The following is a 16,729-nucleotide window of genomic DNA, read 5'->3' on the forward strand; positions in this document are numbered from 1 at the left end:
AAAATATTCATAATATTAAATAATGTAATTTTCATTAACTAGATAGATACATGTATAAATATTATTATAAAAATGATATTAATTAAAAATAAAATTAATAATAATAATAATAATATTAACAATAATTAATAATAACTAAAATAATAAAGTTAATAAAATTTAATAATAATAATAATAATGACATTTAAAATAATAAAATTAATTGTGATTTAAACGAGGGTAATTCGAGAAATATGAAAAAATTAGAAGGATATGAAAGTCAGTTCAAGAAATGAGAATCTCCATTCCCAACCCCTCATGGGAATGAAATTCCCATTAATTTTTTCAAATTGTGTGGGATCCACACATTTTATTCATATTTCCAAATTGCATTTGACATTACATTTTATCAATTAAATATGAGTTTCATTCTTATTCCCTAAACCCTCAAGGAAATACACATAAATATAACAGAAATATTAAGAAGCTCACGATATATAAATAGCCATCATATGATTTACTCGAGGACTAGAAGAATCCCATGTAATCGTTCCATTTTCCTATTAATTTTGAGCAATTAATATAGATCTCATATATACACTCCTTGAATTTATATTCTTAATTATGGCTCGTAATCTGCTTTCTTTACTGTCTGTGACATGCAATTTCACCAGATTATCACTATAATTATCAAGGAACACTAACGTCTTTGTTCCTCCTGCAATTGGTACTCGAGTCTAATATCGCATGGCTGCATCCACCAGTACTAAGGCTCGTGCTGATCAAACCATTATTAGGCGACCTGCCAGTTACCAGCCATCTATTTGGGTTTTTGACTATATTCAATCACTTGAGAGTAAATATAAGATATATAATTAATTAATTAGCTTAATTTGTTTGCAATTAGTTCGTTTAAATATACGTACGTATCGAACTAAATAACAAATGATTTGCTTTAATTATATCATGCAGGGAGAATCGTATGCAGAAAGAGTGGAAAAGCTGAGGAAAGAAGTGAGGGCGATGCTGCAGCAGGATGATCATAGAGTGGAGGTGGATTTCAATCCTCTACACCTACCTGAGCTCATTGATACTCTGCAAAGACTTGGATTATCTTATCACTGTGAGGATGAAAATAAAAGAACTCTGGTTAGGACATACAATAAGAATACTAATAATCACAGCAATTATAAGCAAAAACAAGAAAGTTTATATGCCGTAACACTCAAAATCTGACTCATAAGGCAACATGGTTATGATATACCTGCGAAAGGTACGGATGCATGCATGCATGCAACTATTGTGTAATAATATCTGGTCAGAAAAAATTGACAGAAACAGTGATAAGGCAATGTTGGTTTACTCAATTGAAAAACAAGGTAAGTGGCTGGCACCGATTTATCACTGTTTTTGACTATGCTCTGTCACTTTAGCATTTTTCCACAACTTTTCGTTCTGTCTTCGTGGATCTTAAAAGAATTCATTCCGATTGTTTGATCTCGATTATCTAATTAATAATATGAGACGCATGCATGTGCGCTTATATAATTGTAGAAACATTTTCCTATTTCAAGGATGAGAAGGGGAGCTTTAAGTTATCATGCCTCGGTGACGATTGTAAAGGAATTTTAGCTCTGTATGAAGCTGCGTATCTCTTGGTAGAAGGAGAAAGCAATAACTTTCGTGATGCTATAAATTTCACCACTACATATCTCAAAGGATACGTAGTCAAGCATAATAATAATGAAAATAATGATGGATATCTTTGTACATTAGTGACATGCCCTGGAACTTCCACTACATTGAAGGATGCACAGATTGGAGACAAGGTGGTTCACTGATGTATACGAGAGCGGACCAAACACGAAATATTTCTTGCTCTGTATGAAGCTGCGTATCTCTTGGTAGAAGGAGAAAGCAATATCTTTCGTGATACTATAAATTTCACCACTACATATCTCAAAGGATACGTAGTCAAGCATAATAATAATGAAAATAATGATGGATATCTTTGTACATTAGTGACATGCTCGGGAACTTCCACTACATTGAAGGATGCACAGATTGGAGACAAGGTGGTTCACTGATGTATACGAGAGCGGACCAAACACGAAATCTTTCTTGCTCGAGCTTGCTAAACTTGACTTTAATATTGTGCATGCTGCACGCCAAGAGGATCGCAAATATGTGTCAAGGTTGTTGAGATTACGGATGAAGCTGAACTTAGATCAAGTCATGTGGGAGTACCAGCCAGAGCCTACTTGTTAACCAAGGCAGTTGCTTACATGAGTGATGAGTTGAAGGTCACATGTACAAAGTAAGAAGATTCTAGATGGCAAAATAACTACACAGAGATTCCTCAATTGTTATATGATGTAGTAAATTAGTTATTAATGAACGGCTAAGATCAAAGTATAAAATTTACATTTAGTTTTGAGTTTGTTATTAGTATAACTGAAAATATTAGCTGGATGCTGAGATGGACAACTATAAATACCAACAAGATGTACAAAGAAAATGAATGAAACAATTACAAATTCTCTCTCTCGATGTGATCTCCAAAATTCTTTCATGATATCAGAGCTAGTGAAGCAATAATGACGAGCAATGAAAATCAAGCTAATAGCAATAGAGCTTCAAGCTCAACCATAAACTCAAATCAAATCTCAAACGTCAATGCCTTTGTTCTCAGCTTACTCATATTCAACACACCTATTAAGCTCACTAACAACAACTATTTGCTATGGTGATCTCAAGTTATAGTAACAATCAATGCAAATGATCTGGAAGATCTGATTGATAGCAGAAAGAGTCCACCAAATCGAGTTGTAATCAACATTGACAGTGATCAAACTGTGATTACAACACCAAATCCACAATTCCAGATCTAGAGGAGGAATGATCAGCAATTGATGAGCTGGTTACTTTCAACTTTGAGTGAAGAAGTTTTGAATGCTGTTGTTGGAGCAAGATCTTCTATAGATGTATGATAGATCCTTGCAACTCAATTTGGCGCCATATCTAGATCTTGAGTTCTACACTTGAGAACTTAGATTAAAATCACAAGGAAGGGATCGTTGACAATTCATGAGTACTATACTAGGATGAAAACTACTCTGGATGCATTAAGAGATGTTGGAAACAACATGAATGATGATGATTTTGTATTGGATCTGAATATGATTCGATTGTTACTACAATTAACACAAAACCTGAAAGCACACCACTTTCTAATATGTTTGGAATGTTGTTGAATCATGAAAACTGAAGTGAATATCAACACTCTACCAGTCACATGAATTATCAAGCTAATCTAACCTATCACAGAGGAAATCAAATAAGGAACTAGTAATCAAATTTTAACTTCAGTGGAAATAACAACAATTATGGTGGGAGGCAAACTGGAAACTCAAATGGAAATCAATTTGGTGGAGGCAATTTCAATCAAACCATGAATCCATCAAATAAAATCAAAGGCAAAAATCCAGTTGATGAAGAAGAACTTAAGGGACCTTGCCAGATCTGCTTTAGGAAAAATCATATTGCTGCTCATTGCTAGTTCAGATTCAAAAAGAATTTTGTACCTAATCCAATGACAAATAGGAAAAGTGCTTATGTAGCTGAGAATGAAGGCCATATGTCGCTGAGAAAAAAGGGTGTATGTCACTGAGAATGGAGGACATGGAGATAGAGCTTGGTACCTTGACAATGGAGCAACAAACCACATCTCAAATGATTTCAACAATCTCAACATTAGCTCAGAATACAAAAGAATTGATCAACTTGCTGTAGATAATGAAGCTAAACTCAAAATGGTTTCTATTAGTCATTTATTGCTCAACACACTTGAACTACACACCTTATCTCACATCAAACTTAGTCACATACTTTATGTTCTAGAAATAACCAAAAAATTGATCAGTGTTTCAAAATTGTTACATGATAATGATGTTTATATTGAATTCAATAAAACCTTTTGGGTTGTTAAGGACAAGAGAATGTGGAGTGTTTTTATGAAAGGAATGGCTAAAGATGGATTGCACAAGCTGCTAAGTTTGCATGATTCTAGTCATGTTAAGTCAATTCTGTTATCATTTAATACAACTCCTAGTTTACTCACAGTCAATAAAGTACACAAATATGAGTTTATACTATCTATAAATTGCAATGAAAATTGTACAAGCAACAAAGTGCTTGATTTATGGCATATGAGGTTAGGCCACCCCAATATCATTGCTCTTAGAAAAACTTTGTCAGCTTGTAATATTTCTCTTAGAAATAAAATGTCTGGTTTGTATTTCTGCAAAGCCTGTCAGTATGGAAAACAACACAGATTGTCATTCCTAAATAGTGAAACAAAAACATCAAGTGCTCTTGAAATCATTCATAGTAATTTTTGGGGTCCTACTCCCACAGTATTAAACCAAGGTTTTAGATATTATATAGCTTTCATTGATGACAAAGCAAGTTACACATGGATTTATGGATTAACACATAAATCACAGGTACTCACAACATTTATTACCTTTAAAAATCAGATTGAGAAAAACCTAGAATTAAAAATCAAAGCCTTACAATGTGATATGGGAAGAGAATACAAAGTGTTTGAGCCATACTTTAAACATGAAAGGAAAGATACTCTTACCCATACACACACTATCAAAATGGAAAGACTGAAAGAAAGCACAAATATCTTATAGAAACTGGCCTGACACTTCTTGCTCAAGCAGACATACCTCTCAAATCTTGGTGGGAAGCTTTCTCGAATGCTACCTACCTTATAAACAGAATCAATACTCCTATTTTAAATGACAAAACACCATTTAAAGCCCTTTACTCAAAGAAACTAAATTATTCCCTTATCAAAATTTTTAACTGTGAGTGCTATCCTTTATTAAGACCTTACAACAATCATAAATTTGATTTCCATACTTCTAAATGTGTAAATCTAGGTTCCAACCATACACATAATGTTACATGTGCTTAAGTTCAAAGGGAATTGCAACACATGTTAATGAAAGCTCTTTTCTTTCCCAAATAGATCCAAAATTTATGAGTTCCAAACAGCTCAATCATCTGAGCCTATAAACACCTTCAGTAAATTCATCACAGTGTCGTTTCCTTCTGAAAGTCATAGTCATGAGGTAGCAGCAGCTATTTCAAACTCATATGAGAATCCAATTTAAGAAATTACTTATTCTAATGATTAAGGTGCTGACAATAACAATGATCATATTATTCCAGTGCCAAATAATGTTTTAAATACACACTCTGAAACTCATAATTTTTCAAACCGTCCAATTGCACTTGAAAACAATGAACTCCAAAACCAAAATCCTTAAATGTCTCAAACTACTCCTCAACCTAAACCTTCACATCCCATGATAACCAGAGCCAAAGTTGAAATTTTTACCTAAAGTCTACAATATAGAAAAAGCCTTGTCACTAGATACACCATTAAGTGTTGTTGAAGATTTATATGATCAAAACTGGAAACTGGCAATGCAAGATGAGTTTAGTACTCTAATGAAAAACCAGACTTAGTGCCTAGTTCCTCCAGAGCAAAATATGAAACTTGTGGGAAACAAATGGATTTTTAGGGTGAAATAAAATTCTGATGAATCAATAAATATATATAAAACCAGACTAGTAGCAAAGGGTTTCTTGCAAATTGAAAGGGTAGATTATCAAGAAGCACTCAACCCTGTTGTAAAGGCAGCAACTATAAGAATTATATTGAGTCTTGTTGTCATGAATAACTGGAGTTCGAGACATGTTGATATTAATAATGCATTCCTAAATGGAGAGATAATTGAAACCATATATATGCCTCAAACAAAAGGATTTGTGAATCCAGATCACCCAAAGCATGTTTGTAAATTGAAGAAAGTTCTCTATGGTATAAAACAAGCACTTAGAGCTTGGTTTGACAAGATGAAATAAGTTCTTGAATCATTTCAGTTCTGTCGAGCTAAATCAGACACATCCTTATTTTTCAAATGAAATGAGAATGATCTAATCATCTTACTAGTCTATGTTGATGATATCATAGTCAATAGGAGTAATAATGTTGAAAATGAATAGCCTATTCACAACTTAAGAATTATTTTTGCTCTTAAGGATTTAGGGCAACTTAATTTCTTTCTTGGCATTGAAGTTACAAGAAATGAAGATACTCTAGTACTGTCTCAAGCCAAATACTTAAAGGAATTGCTTACCAAATTTGACTTAAAGAACTATAATAGAGCATATACTCCACTTACAACAACTGAACAGTTAAGCAAATACATGAGGGAGAAATGTGCTGACCCAATATATAAGAGCTATTGGAGGGCTGCAGTATGCTGTGCTAACTAGGCCAGAGATTGCATATGCAGTAAACAAATTAAGTCAGTTTATGGCAAATCCTTTGCAGCCACATTGGACATCTTGCAAGGGAGTATTGAGGTATCTAAAAGAAACAATTGATTATGGAATAAGTTTAAAGAAGTCTGATTCTTTTGATCTGGTAGTCTATTCAAATGCTGATTTGGAGAATGATCCTGATAATAGAAGATCTACTAGCGGTTACTGTGTGTATTTAAGTGATAACCTAATTAGTTGGAGTTCAAAGAAACAGAGTGTGTTATTTAAATCATTAGCAGAGTCTGAATACAAAGCTATGACATTGGCTTGTGCAAAGATAACATGGATATGTTACATTCTTAAAGAACTAGATGTAAAACTCAACTGCACAGCTTTGTTGTTAAGTGACAGTACAAGTGCAGCTGCAATTGCCACAAACCTAGTTCTTCATTTCAAAACCAAACACATAGAAATAGACATTCATTTTGTCGGAGATAAAGTTGAAAAGAAAGAAGTTGAAATTGCATTTGTATCAAGCAATGATCAAATTGCTGATGTTTTAACTAAGCCAATTACTTATTCTAAGTTCAGCTTCTTCAGAGACAAACTTAAAGTCTCTCATAGAGACTTAAGTTTAAGAATGGATGTTGAGATTATTGATGAAGTTGAACTTGGATCAAATCATGTGAGAGTACCTGTAACGACCCGCCCCGACCTCCACAGGGCAAATCTTACTGATAGATGCTTAAAAATAAAATAATAATAAATAATAATAATCCTTTTACAATCCAAAAACATTATATCCTTGAAAATACAAATATAAAATGCAAACTGCAGCGGAAGAATTTAAAATTCATGCCAAACCATCTAATTCCTCCATTCAAGTTCTTCTCGACGCTCATCACAAATCAATCCTAATTTACGGAAACTGAATCACAATAAACTATAATGAGTACGAAACTCAGTAAGTAAACCAGTTTTGCATATACCAAAATACATACATACATATATATATTGCAAATTGTAAAACAAATCATCGAAATCTCATTCTGTCTTTCTCAAACTTTCACATTCTCTTTCAAACCACTTACTTGAGCTACCTTCATTCGATTACCGCTTAGTAGGACACTCCCTTAACTTTCATAACTTTCATAACTTTTATACTCTTTGGGCTTCTCGCCAATGCGTCATTCGCCCACTTATCTCATAACTATATAAACATCTAGAGTGTCCTCTACTAAGCCAGTAACGAATTCAAGCATCCAAGCTAAAACTATAAAACAATTTTTCTTTCTACAAATTCCATTTGGCTAAAATCCACTCTATCATTTTATAGAAAACATAATGCATTTCGTGCTCATGCCAATGAAATATTCACACATACATATGCCCATGTCCATAAACACACATAACACATAACAACACATCCTATCAACACATCACGTAAACACATGGGCAAAGCATATAAATCAATATCCGTATATATCAAAATAGACTTTTCAAACATGTCAACATATATATTGTTTATTGTGATTCGTTTGGAAATCTAGTTTACTTACCTCCTGGTATCCTCGAGTAACAAATGCACATCAATATCATCGGCCTAAAAATAAATAAAAATACTCTCATAAGAATAAAATTAAACCATAATCATAAACTCCAATATTCTCAAATTCCTCAATATAATCATATTCCATACTTAACCTCAAATAATTTTAATTTAAATCATAAATCATCAAAATACTCATAATTCTTAAAATTACAAAATTACCCTCAAATATCAAAATTACCAAAATACCCTCAAATATCAAAATTACCAAATTAACCTCAAAATCACAAATTACCATCTTTATCCTCAATTTCAGCAATTACTAAAATACCCACAAAATCTAAAATTACAAAATTGCCTTTAGACTGTGAAATTACCGAAATACCCTTGCCGGTCAACAGTCACCGAAATTCAACCAACGGCGACAGGAAGCTCAGAACTGAAAGTTCAAGCCATGCTGAGTCCAATGGTGGCGGTAGTGACCTCCCACGCGCGGTGATGGCTTCGGATCGAGCTCCCAAAGTTGTGAATCCTTCAACGGCCGATCAATGGCAAAACGACGTCCCCGACATCAGTGGTTAGTCGGAAATGGTAGAGGGAAAGGTAAGGAACAAAACCCAAGTGATGGCTTCACTGGAAACCAGCGAAATCACGGCGAATCGAGGCGGCAATTCCACAGAACTTCAAAGCTTCGATCGGTGGCTTTCCGATTGATTTCCGGCGGCAAGGACGGCATGGATACATTGCTCGTCTCTCAAGCTTCAAATCGGTATCAACCTTGACCGGAACGGTGGCCGAAAATGGGAGAACCGGCCGGGTCGCGCTCGTGGGTCTGGTTGGATCCGGTTCGGTTTATCTTCTCTCTCTCTTCTCTTCTCTTTTTACTTTCTCTCTCTCTCTCTCAATTTATAAGGGTGGTCAACAAGGTCAAAATCGAGTGTGGGGTATTACAGTACCAGCCGGAGCCTACTTGTTAACCAAGGCAGTTACTTACATGAGTGATGAGCTGAAGGTCACACGTACAAAGTAAGAAGATTGTAGATGGCAAAATAGCTACATAGAGATTCCTCAATTGTTGTATGATGTAGTAAATTAGTTATTAATGAACGGTTGAGATCAAAGTATTAAATTTACATTTAGTTTTGAGTTTATTATTAGTATAACTGAAAATATTAGCTGATGTTGAGCTAAGCAACTATAAATACTAGCAAGATGTACAAAGAAAATGAATGAAACAGTTACAAATTCTCTCTCGATGTGATCTCCAAAATTCTTTCAAACGTAAGAATCTAGATATATAATCTTATTAGAGTCCTTCTCATTAAGTGCGGACTCACCGTTCTACAACCTTGTAAAATTTTTTTGTACCGTAATAAAGCTCATGTACAGCCTCTTTATATTATTTGTAAACATACGAATATCCGCACTCAAGAATGATAAAGTCCAACTGAGCATGATATATGTAACTTATTTAATTTCATGCTAATTGATTATGTGTCAGGTGGTGGAAGAAAACAAGACGTGTGCAGAAGTTGAATTTTGCAAGAGATAGATTAATGGAGAATTTCTTCTAGACCCTGTGGGTGATATTCGAACCTGAGTTTGGATATTCTAGATGTATGTCTACAAGGGTCAATGCCTTTTTTTTTGAGAAGATAATTAAACTTTCATTAAAGCAAACAAGAGAATACAGATTCCACATCAATTGGTAACGGCGCTGTCCATACAACATTTGAAAGACTCCTTAAAGCAAGCTTAGCCAAGGAGTGGGCATGAGCATTACATGATCTGGGTGTGTAATGGAAACTGATGTGCTGGAAATCCTTCCTTTGATCTTGAATTTCAGAAATCACCCAAACAATCTCTGTCTTGCTTCCCTCTTGGTTGTTAATCAACTTTGCTACATCTTGACAATCTGTCTCCACCATTAAAGAGCTAAGAGCTGCATTTTTTGCCACAACTAATCCCCATTCAACAGCTTCTGCTTCTGCAACCTTAACATCTCCAGAAAATTTTGTGGTCTTGACAGCAGCCACAATGATTCTGCTGTTTGAATCTCGGATTACAGCTCCTAACCCTGCTATTCCTTTTTCATGATTAATAGCGGCATCCACATTAGCCTTGAAAACATTTGCAGGAGGAGGGCACCACTTCTGGCTCTTCATTGGATTGTGCATTCCCCCTGATCCGTGCCCTTGCTGACTCACCCGTTTATAAGCCTCAACTACAGCCTCAGCTTTAGCCACCACTCGCCAGCAGTCCATCTTTTTGCCTTCAAAAATCCTGTTGTTCCTGCTATACCATATGGCCCAGCAGTATGCAGCAAATATTTCTATGTCTGACTTGCTCATCTTCTTGGTTATCTCAAGCATAACATTCCACATATCTTGATTAGAAGCATCAGGGAAATGCATTTCAAAGGGAGCATGAATCCATACCTTCCTTGCAGCTTTACAGTGCACCAATGCATGTGATACGCTTTCCACGCCTTGTTTGCAGACTTAATAACAACAATCGATGATGTTTATGATGTCTATGGGACCTTGGATGAACTTGAGCTATTCACTGATGCAGTTGAAGGATACTTTTATCTTTATAGTTATTTATATCATCTGTATGACTGTTTGTGGAACATGATCTAGTGAGCAATAATGCTCATCAAATGATAAGTACTTGAACACTTAATATAATTTCATGATTCCTAATGAATAGTGCTAAAGTTGTGGATTAATAAGATAAAATCATGTTACAATATCGCCTAACACAAGGTGAGCACGTCGTCTACTAGAACATTACTTGTGAATTTATATATTTGTATATCTATCTTATTTTAATTTAGCTATATTACATTTTTAGCAACTTAACATGGACTCGCACATTCAATAAATTAATAGTTTTGATATTAAGTGCAATAATGAATATATTAGATGGGACGCTACTACAATAGAGCAATTTCCATACTATATGAATTTGTGCTTTCATGCTCTCCATAATTCCATAAATGGAATGGCTTTTGATGCTCTTAGGGATGAAGGAGTTGACATGATTATTTCTTATCTTAAGTAAGCAGAACTAGTAAACTAAACCTTTTATTTCAATTAAGGGAGATTATTCTCCAATCACCTCAAGAATATCGAAAGTGCAAATAGTTGCTTTGAGTTTCTAATATTAGCTCCACAAGCTCCCAAGTTTTAATTTATAAAAGAATAATTTGGCCTCCCGATTTTATCATATGTTTTTCATTTTTAGCATAAATTAATTTGCTATCTTAGATTATTTAACGGTGGCTATTGGAGTTAGTGGTGTAGAGATATTATTAAAAACTTATTGGCAGGTAAGTATAATAATTACAGAGCACATGAAAGAAATGCAATGATGACATGCAATGATGATTGTTGAAATATGCATAATAATTGCCATCAATCCCCAGACAACTACTATCCTCTTTCATTTATTTTCTTCACACCAGACAATTACTATCCTCCTTCATTTATTTTTGTTGGACTTTCTCTTGTAATTGTTACAATACCTTTTGTATTTATATCATTGTAAAATAGACGGTAAATGATGAATAAAAATCATTTCCTTTCCTTTGGTTTTTTAATAAAACTTGTGGTGGTTAATTATACTTTCAGTACTCTTGAAGTGGTTAGGATTATTTTCCCTTTAATTAATTTAATTTATGCTTTTTGTAATTGATATTATCTCATATTATATTAATTAACTCGATATATAAAAATAAAACTTTCACTGGGCAGATATATGTAAAGCATATTTAGTGGAGGCAAAGTGGTACAATAGCGACAACGTGCCAACTCTCCAAGAATACTTGGAAAATGCTTGTATTTCAATATCAGCACCGGTAATTCTAATCCATGCATATGTATTTTACAGCAAATCCAATAACAAAGAAGGCCTTGGAATACTTGCAAGATTATCCCAATATAATTTGTTTTTGAGTTTTTCATCCATGATTCTACGACTTGCAGGCGATTTGGGAACATCATCGGTACAATTAGTTAATTTTTAATATTACTTGTGTTATGGAATTATGGAGATCACAATTATATTCGCTGAGAACACAATTGTTATTGTTATCAGTAATATAGGATATTCTCCATAACAAATTGTAGTACTCACGATCTGATTTTTGGATGATCGATTAATTGTTAAAGTAGTTTGTAATAGATGCTGATTTAATTAATTATTAGGATGAGCTAAAGAGAAGAGATGTTCCTAAATCAATTCAATGTCACATGCACGAAATTTGGAGTTTTAGAGGGGAGGGTCGTGAAGATATATTAGATTTGATTGGTAAGACATGGATGCAGATGAACAGTGATTGATTTGGAAACGTGCATTGCTTTTACGACGTTTTAGTTGGGATTACAGTGAATTCGGCGAGGATAGCTCTATGCATGTACCAATTTGGAGATGGACACGGTGTTTAAGAAAATACTAAGGATTGTGTATTCTCTTTACTGGGGTGATGCGTCATCACTATTTTTCATCTTTTTGTATTTTTTATTATCTAATATATTGTTTGACATTAAAAAATAATTACATTACAAAATATTAAAAATAGAAAATAATTATTAGATTACAAAAGATTACACGTCTCTTTATCTCTTTATTTAAATTCAACAATATATAACCATTAATAATAATTAATTATAAGTTTTGAAACATTCAGTTATTTTATCATGCTAACAATTAAACTTTAATGTCTTAAAATACATCAATTAATTAATATAGGAAGGAATGTTCCTTCATCTTCCCTCAACAATGCCATTAGGGCCTAATTTTAATGTAATAATCTCTTATTTAATTATGCAACCTTTTGTTTAGTACCTTTTGCTTCTTCAAACTCTATAAATATTAAGTATTTAAGATTTGTGGCATCATTATTTCTCACATTTTTATATTCTTTATTATCTAATATATTGGTTGAGATTAAAACATAATTACATTACAAAATATTAAAAATAGAAAATAATTATTAGATTACAAAAGATTACATGTTTCTTCATATTTCTATTTAAATGCAACAATATGTAACTAATAATAATAATTAATTATAAGTCTTGAAAAATTCATTTATTTTATTAAGCCAACAACTAAACTTTAGTAGCTTAAAACTTTAGTAGTTAATATAGGAAGGAAGGTTCCTTCATCTTCCATCACTAATGCAACTAGAACCTAATTTTAATGCCATAATCCCATATTTAATTATGCAACCTTTTGTTTAGTGTCTTTTGCCTTCTTCAAATTCTATAAACATTAAGTATTTAAGATTTGTTATGTTTGAGTTTTTTTTTTATTTAACCAACATTCTCTTTAGAAATATTCTTGTGTTTTTATTTTTTGACTTATTTGAATTTTTAGTATTGTGTGTTTCATGGAGTACTCTTTTCTTCATGAGTTGAATAATGATAAAGATAGCTGGATGATAAGGGTTATGCTTTGTATGATGTGTGAGTCTATTCATACAAAAAAGAATGGAGAATTGATTAGTGTGAACATGATTTTTATTGATGAAAATGTTGTATAATAAAGTCATTCTCCCATTGTTTTCTCTAATTTTTTTCCCAATTGTTTTACACTTAATGTAGCATTTTTTTTTTGTCGGAAAATGTAATGCATGCAACAATCAGGAAAAATTTAGTGATAAAGTTTAGGCACATGTTGAGTGAGGGTTCTTTGTACAGTGTCAAGAATTTGAAAGTTATTTCAACTACAGGTGACTACAAACCACTTTCAACTCAGTTTAAGATTATTTTCTTGGTTAAAACTTCACTTAAGAGGTTAGAAGAAGAAACTATTAAGATTCTGATCAATGGATTCCAATTCATATCTTCAAATTTGATTGATATACGTGTGAATGATAACACAATCCTCTCAGGTATTTTTTTAATTATTAATGTTTGTTAATCTTTAAATGTATATTAGAAATTATTGATCCTTATGTTTTAACATGTTTATGTTATTTTTCCATAATATTACAGATGTTGTATAGGGATGGCAAAAAAATTCGGGTCCAGTCCGGATCCACAAAGATCCGAAAGATCCGGATCCGGAAAAATCCCACTTTAAAAAATGCAGATCTGGAGTTTAAGAATTATAATCCTTGCGAATTCGGATCCGGATCCGGATACAAGTGTATCCGGAAAACCAGATATCTGGATCCAGATTAATTTTAATTAAATATTAATTTAATCTAATTTGTATTGAAATATATATAAGATATAATTGAAAAAAAAAAGAACAAATCAACAAATCTAGTAACCTAAATAAAAAAAGTGCAGACATCATCACAACAACATCACTCACTCACCAAACCGTTCACAACTCACACCTCCACCACTCACAAGCAGTTGAAATCGAAAACCACTCTATATCCTTAACGATGTCATCGAACGCCGAATGCCTCGCCTGAGCTGAGTACGTGTTGTCGTCGTCGAAGGTAATAATAATAATTATTAATTTACAAATATAATGAAATAAATATTTAATTTTTCATATATTTTTATTATTTTTCTAATTAAAACTATAATTATTTAAATAAGGATAAACCTGTAATTTGAAATCATTTACTCCCAATCGAAGACAATATAAACACATAAATTGGATTCTGATATCAATTCTATACTCTCATTTTAGTGTAAGTAAACAACCTACTCATACTCTCACCCCACACTCCTAATCTCAGGATTCCCACTTCTCAGGATTCACATTCCAATGCAAAATGTAAACGCTACCTTAGGACTTGTCTCCATTGTTCTTTCTCACTCCTCGATCGTGCGAAGAAGAACTAAGGTAATTATTTCACTCTCGCTTTCTTTCACATGATTAGTCTCTATTCAATGCCCTAAGTTTGATTTCTTTACTCGAAATGCCTTTAATTAATGAGATTTTTATTTATTGAGATTGTAAACTCACTCTAGGGTTTCAATTTCAGATAACAATTAGTATGGGTGATTTCACTATTTTGTCAAATTGATTTAATATCAGTCATAGACAGTCACAATTTTTGGTTTGAGAAATGTCGATTGCTAAGCTTAGCGCTTGATTTCGGCTTCCATCTAGAACTTAGAAACATATTCCTAAATCATTTAAGCTCTCATTTAAATTTTGCGTTTCACAATTTCACTTTGTATTCTCATTTAATTTTATGCACGTTGATGATTATTTTACTGAGGCCTGATTTTTTTTCCTAAATTTTATGAATCGTAGCGATTTTGATTTACTTTGTTAAAATCATAGGCTCATTTCCTGTAACTGAAACTAAAACCAGAAAGCTTTAAAATTGATACATACAAACCTATAACTAGCTTCCCCTGTTCTGTCCATGAATGGATATTGGCACTAGTTATCAGTTTTGTTGATGATTAAGCTAGGTATAATTTTGGCTCTTCGAAAGATACATCTTTTAGTTGTCATATAAAAAATTCAACTTTATTTTTTCTTATTTCGATGTGTTGATACGAATAATGTCGAATTATGAATTTCATTTTGAAAGTATATATCTCGTTGAGTTGAATTGAAAAAATTCAGATGGATTTTATTTGAATGTTATTAATTTGATGTTCTTTGTAACTTATCACGATTAGTAAGTGTTGCTTTTTAATTAAGTAGTGATTCATTTATCATTGGGATAAAAAAAAGTAGATGAGAAGGAAGCGCATGTTCAAGAGGTTAAGGACAACATGCTAGATTAATTATAGATTATTTCAGAATTATGATTTGGCTTAAGCTACTCATGTCACCATTGTTATTTCGAAATTTGAATGGGTTTCCATCTCTCTTTCTCTCAGTTTTTGTGTGATTGTAGGAATGAATTTGTGGCATTATCATTTACAAATAAATATTTAGATCATGTGAAGAGAGAATGGACTTACAAGATCTCCCTTATGCTTCTCTCTCGTACCTTGCTCTCATGAACTTAATTAAACTATTAACCTCTTCTGTAACTTGTGTTTTTATCAACCAAAATCACATTTATGTATTTTGTTGAGATTTTAGAATCACCTGAATTTTATGATCAATTAACCAGTACAATTAGATGTAAAGCAAGAGAGCTGGGGAAGGTAATAACGACATAACAACGACAAAAATAGCGGAAAGACTATAGGTGTAATATATTAATTGAAAAATGATGCTAATTTTTTATTTAACACTATAATAGCATATGATTTTATACTTATTTTGTGGCTCTTGTATCAGATTCTTCAGTTATAATATAAGCACTTATTTTTGTTGTTTAGTTAATGGTTTCAACAGTCGATTTCACTGTTAGAAGTTTCATCATACTGTATATGTTGTTTTGCCACATGTGAAATTTGCATACTTAATTTAATACTTCATTTATGGATTGTTCAAATCATTTCAGTAGCTAGTTAGTTTATTGTCTTGGACTAAATTTTATTTAATTAATTTTTTTCTTCTTCAACAGAAATCAAAAGACAAGTCTTGCTTCTGCTCTTCTCTATTTCTAGTCATGATTCAATCTCTTAAGCTATTTCTAACTCCATGATTCTCGGGACAAAAAGCGAAAGCTATTTCTATTTTTTTTCTGTTTTTTATTTTTAGAAAATTATATTATTTGCACTTTTCTTAAGATTAATCTGAAATGGAATGATGTTAGGGTGCTCATGCAGATTGGTAATGCTGAATGCGGCTACTCTATCATGAGATTCACGAAGGAGATTATTGCAAATTAAAGTATACTTTGTGAAAATGTTAGATCATTAACTTAGCTTAAACCAATTGCTGATTCTACTAGCAAATGTGGTTAAAATGATGTCCATGAACCGAATGAGTGATAAATAAATATAGTTTTTTGTTTTTTGAAGTCAG

General features: G+C 32.7%; 1 long non-coding RNA gene and 1 pseudogene across 1 annotated transcript; one reads left to right on the forward strand and one right to left on the reverse strand.

The window, feature by feature from the left end:
• The first annotated feature begins 603 nt into the window (after positions 1-603).
• Positions 604-12,363, forward strand: LOC102623807 (gamma-terpinene synthase, chloroplastic-like; annotated as a pseudogene).
• LOC127899040 (uncharacterized) lies at positions 7,071-8,290 on the reverse strand. Its single transcript, XR_008050823.1, has 3 exons — positions 8,251-8,290; positions 7,884-7,927; positions 7,071-7,252 (listed from the first exon to the last, which is right to left on the reverse strand). It is a non-coding gene; the product is annotated as an uncharacterized LOC127899040 (long non-coding RNA).
• Positions 12,364-16,729: the final 4,366 nt, after the last annotated feature.

The sequence above is a fragment of the Citrus sinensis genome, chromosome 8 (assembly GCF_022201045.2).
Source record: "Citrus sinensis cultivar Valencia sweet orange chromosome 8, DVS_A1.0, whole genome shotgun sequence".
NCBI lineage: Eukaryota > Viridiplantae > Streptophyta > Magnoliopsida > Sapindales > Rutaceae > Citrus > Citrus sinensis.